Here is an 8377-nt window from a genome sequence, read left to right as displayed (position 1 = left end):
ATTTTTACGTATCAAGTTTTTGGCGCCGTTGCCGGGGATTGGAAAAGATTGACAATGATTAAGTGAATGGTAGTTTAGATTAGGCATTTTTTTTATTGTTTTTGTTAAGCCCACTAACTGTTTGATACTTTGTTTCACTAACCCCAATTTCACTCTAGTTCTAGAGTGTCTCACTTGTGACTTTGGTTTTGTTCGTGTATGTCAGGAGTCAATAGACTTAATATTGAGGACGAGAGAACCTTCCGAAGGGTAAGGAGAGCAGAAAGGGGAAAGGGAATAGTTGGTGAAGAGGAGTCAGAGGGAGAAGACCAAGTCATGGGGGATGAGATGCAAAATCCTCCTGGAGGGGTCAACAACAATGATGGACCACCTAGAAGGGTGTTATCTTCGTATACTATCCCTGATCCAAGACATTGTAGGAGCAGTATTGCTACACCAAATGTTCATGCCCATAACTTTGAGTTGAAACCTCAGCTCATCACTTTGGTACAGAACAACTGCTCTTATGGAGGGGGACCTCTTGAAGACCCAAATCAAAATCTATCTATTTTTCTGAGGATATGCAATACAGTGAAGACAAATGGAGTGCATCCAGATGTCTACAAGTTGCTGCTATTCCCATTCTCTTTGAGGGACAAAGCCACTTAATGGCTAGAATCATTTCCCAAGGAAAGCCTCAACAATTGGAATGACGTGATGGGCAGATTTCTAGCAAAGTTCTACCCTCCTCAAAGAATCATCAAGTTGAAGACAGAGGTTCAAACTTTCAGGCAAATGGAAGGGGAGTCATTGTATGAAGCCTGGGAAAGATATAAGGCACTAATGAGAAGATGTCCCCCTGACATGTTTAGTGGTTGGGTCAAACTCCAAAACTTTTATGAAGGCTTAAGCTTAGAAGCAAGGAAGGGACTAGACTACTCATCAGGAGGATCACTCAACATGATGAAAACTGCCGAGGAGGCTCAAGACCTAATTGAGATTGTGGCAAACAATCAGTATTATTACTCATCAGAGAGGCAGCATAATCTGACCTCAAAGAAAGGTGTAATGGAGCTTGAAGGTGTTGATGCTATCTTGGCACAAAATAAGTTAATGCACCAACAAATCCAACAACAAATGGAAATGATAACAAAGAGAATGGATGGTTTGCAACTTGCATCAGTAAACACAACAAATCAATCATTACTTGAATGGAACCAAGGTGAAGGCACCACTGTTGAACAACCACAAGAACAAGTTCAGTACATGCAGAATACTTCAAATTCTCAGGATGAATTTCATGGCGATACATACAACCCATCTTGGAAAAATCATCCCAATCTAAAGTGGGGTGAAAACCATTGGCAAAAGAATAACAACCACAATCACACCCGTAACACAAATAACCAAAATCACCATGCCAAAAACACTAACCAATATAGAAAAACACAAAACACATACCAACCACCTCATCTTAATTCACAAACTCACCAAAATAACTTTCCTGCACCAACATCCACTTCACAAAATTACTCACAAAATTTCCACACTAATCCGCCCAACAACTTCCAACAACAATCAACCCCCATCATACCCCCAATTGACCATCATGAAACTAGAATCTCAAGTCTTGAAGCAACCTTGCAAGCACTTGCTCAAACCACTCAAGCCTTAGCTAAGGGACACAAGGAACATGAGGTCATCATGAAGAATATTGAGAGACAAGTGGGACAATTAGCCAAACAAGCCGAGCGACCAACCAATGTTCTCCCAAGTGATACAATACCCAACCCAAGAGAAGAATGTAAGGCTCTGCAGTTAAGGAGTGGCAAGGTAGTTGGTGAAAGTTCGAATAAAGAAGCAATAAAACCCAAAGAGTGAGACACAGTGGAAATACAAGTGGAAAGGCAGGATGAAGAAAAGGCTTCAACATCTAACAAAGGCAAAGAGGCTGTCAAGCCACAAGGCAAATCACCCAATCAAGGAAGCAACCATGATAGCAAGGAGAATGTGAATCTACAACAAGAAAACAAAAATGAAGGAATAAAAGCTTATGTACCCAAGCTTCCGTACCCAACTAGGATACATAAAGGAGCAAAAGACCAACAATTCCCAAGGTTCTTAGAAATCTTCAAGAAACTTGAAATCAACATCCCATTAGCAGAAGCTCTGGAACAGATGCCATTGTATGCAAAGTTTCTTAAGGAATTGATCACCAAGAAGAGAAGTTGGCAAGAAAAAGAAACAGTGATTCTCAATCAAGAGTGCAGTGCCATCATTCAAAAAGGGCTACCCCCAAAACTCAAAGATCCTGGCAGCTTCCTCATACCCTGCACGATTGGGAGCATGGCCATTGACAAATCACTTTGTGACCTGGGAGCAAGCATTAACCTAGTGCCCCTTACCATGATGAAGAAAATGATGATTGAAGAGCTTAAACCCACAAGGATGTCACTCCAACTTGCTGACAGATCCATCAAAATACCAAATGGAGTAGTTGAGAACCTCTTGGTGAAGGTGGGAAACTTCATACTCCCAGCTGATTTTGTGGTCCTAGACATGGATGAAGAGGGAAACAATTTAGTCATTCTTGGTAGACCCTTTTTGGCTACAGCTAGAACAATCATTGATGTGGAAAAAGGGGAAATGATTTTTAGAGTGCATGATGAGCAAATGACCATAAATGTTTTCAAAGCAATGCAACACCCCGTTGAGAAAGAAAGTTGCATGAGGATTGATGTAGTGGATTCGTTGGTTGAAGAGGTACTTGACACAAATCATCAAGTGGAACTGGAGGAAGTCCAGAACATTAAAGGACAAGAAGAGAACAAATTGGAAGCATCAGAGGAACCAAGTGAAGCTATGAAAGAAGAGGCACCACAACAAGAGTTGAAACCACTACCCCCTCATCTTAAATATGCATTTCTTGGTGAAAAAGACAGCTTCCCAGTGATCATAAATTCTACATTGAGTGCAGAGGAAGAAGAAAAGCTCCTTGTAGTATTGAAAGCTCACAAAGAGGCGTTGGGATGGACCATTGATGACTTGAAAGGCATAAGCCCTGCCATATGCATACACAAGATACTCTTAGAGGAGAATTCCAAACCAGTGGTACAACCTCAAAGAAGATTGAATCCCACAATGAAGGAGGTTGTTCAAAAGGAAGTCCTGAAGTTGTGTAGAGTTGGGATCATCTACCCTATATCTGACAGCCCATGGGTCAGTCCAGTGCAAGTAGTACCTAAGAAAGGGGGGATGACTGTCATTGTTAATGAGAAGAATGAGCTTATTCCAACACGAACAGTGACAGGGTGGAGGATGTGCATAGATTATAGGAGGCTGAATGATGCCACACGAAAAGATCACTTTCCTCTCCCTTTCATTGACCAGATGCTTGAAATGTTGGCTGGCCATGCCTATTACTGTTTTCTTGATGGATATTCTGGGTATAACCAGATAGTGGTTGACCCCATGGATCAAGAGAAGACCTCCTTTACTTGCCCCTTTGGAGTATTTGCATACAGGAGAATGCCATTTGGACTGTGTAATGCCCCAGCTACCTTTCAAAGATGCATGCTGTCAATCTTCTCAGACATGGTAGAAAAATTTATTGAAGTATTTATGGATGATTTCTCTATCTTTGGTGATTCTTTCAATGCTTGCTTGCACCATCTTACCCTAGTCTTGAAAAGATGCCAAGAAACCAATTTGGTTTTAAATTGGGAGAAATGTCATTTCATGGTACCCGAAGGCATTGTTCTTGGTCACAAAATTTCAAGAAAGGGTATAGAAGTTGACAAGGCAAAAGTAGAAATTATAGAAAAACTTCCTTTGCCAACTAGTGTGAAAGCCGTTAGAAGTTTCTTAGGGCATGCTGGATTCTATAGGAGATTCATCAAAGATTTTTCCAAAATAGTAAAGCCACTAAGCAATTTGCTGGTGGTAGACAATCCTTTTCTCTTTGATGATGAATGCAAACATGCTTTTGAACTTCTAAAGGCTAAGCTCACCACAGCACCAATCATCACACCCCCAAGTTGGGGACTACCTTTTGAACTCATGTGTGATGCAAGTAACCTTGCAATTGGTGCTGTGTTGGGGCAGAGGAAGGAAAAGAAGCTTCATGTTATCTATTATGCAAGTAAGGTATTGAATGAAGCTCAAAAAAACTACACCACAACAGAGAAAGAGCTACTTGCTGTGGTATATGCTTTTGATAAGTTTAGACAATATTTGATTGGATCTAAAGTCTTAGTGTATACTGACCATGCTGCTCTTAAGTATCTTATGTCAAAACAGGATGCCAAACCAAGGCTAATCAGATGGGTGTTACTCCTACAAGAGTTTGACATTGAGATAAAAGATAGAAAAGGCAATGAAAATCAAGTTGCTGACCACTTATCAAGACTACCACAAGATGCATGCCAAGACAACCTTCCATCAATAAATGAAGAATTTCCAGATGAGCACCTCTTGCAAATTCAACATGTCCCTTGGTTTGCAGACATGGCCAACTACAAGGCAGGAAGAATCATTCCACAAGAGTACACAAAACAACAAGTTAAGAAGCTGCTGCATGAGGCTAAGTTCTTCTTCTGGGATGAACCATTCTTGTTCAAAAGATGCCCGGATGGAATGATAAGAAGATGTGTGTCAGAGGGTGAGATGAAGAACATACTATGGCATTGTCACAACTCTAGTTATGGTGGTCATTTTGGGGCCGAAAGAACGGCTGCAAAGGTCCTTCAAAGTGGTTTCTACTGGCCCTCAATCTTCAAGGATGCTAGAGAGTTTGTGAGCCATTGCAATGAATGTCAAAGAACGGGGGGTTTCTCAAAGAAAAATGAGATGCCCCAGAAGTTCATTTTGGAAGTGGAACTCTTTGATCTATGGGGAATAGATTTCATGGGACCTTTTCCTCCATCCTACACATTCAAATACATCTTGGTAGCAGTAGAGTATGTCTCCAAATGGGTAGAAGAAATAGCCACCATCACATGTGATACCAACGTGGTCTTGCAATTCCTCAAGAAGAACATCTTCACTAGATTTGGAGTGCCCAAAGGACTTATAAGTAATGGGGGGAAGCCACTTCTGCAACAAGCAACTAAATTCTTTACTCCACAAATATGGAGTTACTCACAAAGTAGCTACCCCGTATCACCCACAAACCAATGGGCAAGCTGAACTTGCCAACAGAGAGCTAAAAAGGATTTTGGAGAAAACTGTGGGGACAACAAGAAAGGACTGGGTTAGGAAGCTGGATGATGCACTTTGGGCATACAAGACAGCCTTCAAGACACCCATAGGAAAATCTCCATTTCAGTTGGTGTATGGAAAAGCATGCCACCTCCCTGTAGAGTTTGAACACAAGGCCTTTTGGGCCACCAAACTTTTGAATCTAGATGCTCAAGCAGCGGGAGAGAAGAGGTTGCTGCAACTCAATGAATTGGAGGAGTTCAGATTGGAGGCATATGAAAATGCCAGAATATACAAAGAGAGAGCAAAGAGATGGCATGATAAGAGGATTTCTCAAAGAACATTCGAACCAGGCCAAAGGGTGTTGTTATTCAACTCAAGATTGAAGATTTTTCCTGGGAAGCTGAGGTCTAGATGGACTGGTCCATACACCATCATCAAAGTATCACCTCATGGCTATGTAGAATTACTTGATGAAGCCTCAAAACAAACCTTCACAGCTAATGGACATAGGGTGAAGCATTATTTTGGTGGCCCCTGGAGCAAGGAAGAAAGTGTGCAAATGCTAACATGAGCAAGGAAGTTGCATTGTCAAGCTAAGGACAATAAACAAGCGCTTCATGGGAGGCAACCCATGCACAGGAGTTCTCTTTTATTTGCTTTAGTAGTCAATAAGAGAGTTTATTCTTTAAAAAAAAGAGAGAAAAAAAAAAGAAAAAAAACCGAGAAAAAGAGATTGAAATAGCATACAATGTAGGTAAGATACTAAGTTTGGTGTGGCCATCTTTGGAGTTAACTCCATAGAACACTTAGTCACAAACTAAGTTTGGTGTCTTTACATACATCAATAATGCTAGAAAAAGTAGAATAGGAAATCAATTCATAAATTTTTCTTTTTGCTTAGTCAACTTTACATAGGAATATCATCATAAGTTGCTAGCTAGTAATGTCACTTTAAGAATCTCAAGATTTTGGAATTTTGTTGCAGGAAAGAAAGAAAGAAGTGATGGAGAATCTTGGAAGGGGGGATCACGGATACACAAGGAAGAGAAAGTCACATGAGTCTTGAATCTTGTGCATTGGAAAAATCAACTCAACATGCATTGGTCATAAGGAAGCATGCTTCCCATACTATGACCGAACCATTAAAACCATGCATCTCACCACGGCAATCACTAAAACCATGCATCCCCACCAAACATCACTTTAAATACTTCAACCATATTCATCAAACCTCACTTAATCCTCACTCATCCTTCTACCCCTCCATAACCCCATTTCATCACCCGAACTCACACTCAACCTCCAACGCATTCTGTGTTTCACAAATTCTAGCCTTGGACCTCATCTTTACACAACAAATCTCATGAAGCACTACATCTCTCCACATAACCGAAACACTCCACCCCCCCTCACCATCATTTTCTAGCTTGTCTAAGTCACCTTGTCGTCATATACCTCTCCCATTCACAATTATTTTCTTTATGCTTGAGGACAAGCATTCACCTAAGTTTGGTGTGGGAGATTCAACCCTTGCAAGTGAATCTCAATGGCCTCATCATCAAGGGATAGGAGGGACAAGCAACCCATAGAAGATGAAGGACAAAACACCTTTGATCAAAGAAGATTCAAATCCAAACGCAATGAGCGCATCTTTAGTTGGATGTCAAGCAAAGATGTTGTTCCGGAGTTACCTTTCAAGCTAAGGAAAGAGGAATACTCTGAGATACAAAAAATAATCAGGAAAAGGGGATGGGAGCTTCTCTGTAACCAACCTCAAGAAGTGAGCATGCTTCTCATCCATGAGTTCTACACTAATGTGATAAGAGAATTTGATGATGAAGAACCATACATGAGTTATGTAAGAGGTGTGATTGTTGATTTTAGTCCGGACACCATCAACAGGGTGCTAAAGGTCAAGCCAAAACGGTTCAAACAAGCTAGCTATGAAGAAAGGGTTGAAAATGACCCAAGATATATGGATGTGTTAAGTGACTTATGCAGAGTAGGCACGGATTGGGTGTTGGATTCACATGGACAACCACTCAAACTTCAGAGAGGTGATCTCATACCTCAAGCAAAAGGATGGCATGTCATAGTGAGGAGATCATTGATCTCCACTTCAAATAATTCTGAGGTGACAGTGAATAGAGCAATAATGATCCATTGCATAATGAAAGGAGGGGAAATCAATGTTGGAGAAATTATAGCCAACAACATCATTGACATAGCTCAAAAGGTCAAACAGGACAGCTGGCTAGGATATCCTAGTACTATTCTGCGCTTATGTGAAGAAGCTAGAGTGCCTCTGGAAGAATTTGAAGAAACTGAAGTGGTCTCCATTGGAAAACCTCTCACCAGGGAAAGGTTGGAATTTGTCACCACAACCCAATTGGAAAGGCAACCTTTAGCAAGAAGGAAGAAAAGGAAAATTACTTGTTGTGCAGTAATGAGAAATATGTTGGAGTTTTGGAGATGCTTTGTCCTCTGACTTCAACTCTTCCTTGAAATCCTTCTCCACACGCGAAGTCCCTTCCATGGCAAGCTCTATGTAGGGTGTCACCATTGTCAATGGCTACTTCCCATCCTCTCAGTGAAAACGTTCCTATGCTCTGTCACAGCACGGCTAATCATCTGTCGGTTCTCAATCAGGTTGAAATAGAATCCATTGATTCTTTTGCATCTGTCACTAACGCCCAGCCTTCAGGAGTTTGAAGCTCGTCACAGCCATTCAATCCCAGAATTCTACTCGGAATACCACAGACAAGGTTTAGACTTTCCGGATCCTCATGAATGCCGCCATCAATCCGGCTTATACCACGAAGATTCTGATTAAGGAATCTAAGAGATACTCATTCAATCTGATGTAGAACGGAGGTGGTTGTCAGGCACACGTTCATGGATTGAGGAAGGTGATGAGTGTCACGGATCATCACCTTCTCTATAATTAAGCGCGAATGAACATCTTAGATAAGAACAAGCGTGTTTGAATGGAAAACAAAGAAATTGTATTAAATCATCGAGACGCCGCAGAACTCCTCACCCCCAACAATGGAGTTTAGAGACTCATGCCGTCAAAAAGTATGTAATTCAGATCTGAAAATGTCATGAGGTACAAGATAAGTCTCTAAAAGTTGTTTAAATAGTAAACTAGTAACCTAGGTTTACAGAATATGAGTAAACTAAGATAATTGGTGCA

This window comes from Arachis duranensis, chromosome 10, assembly GCF_000817695.3.
Source record: "Arachis duranensis cultivar V14167 chromosome 10, aradu.V14167.gnm2.J7QH, whole genome shotgun sequence".
In the NCBI taxonomy this organism is placed as follows: domain Eukaryota; kingdom Viridiplantae; phylum Streptophyta; class Magnoliopsida; order Fabales; family Fabaceae; genus Arachis; species Arachis duranensis.
Note: the sequence above shows the minus strand (reverse complement) of the source record.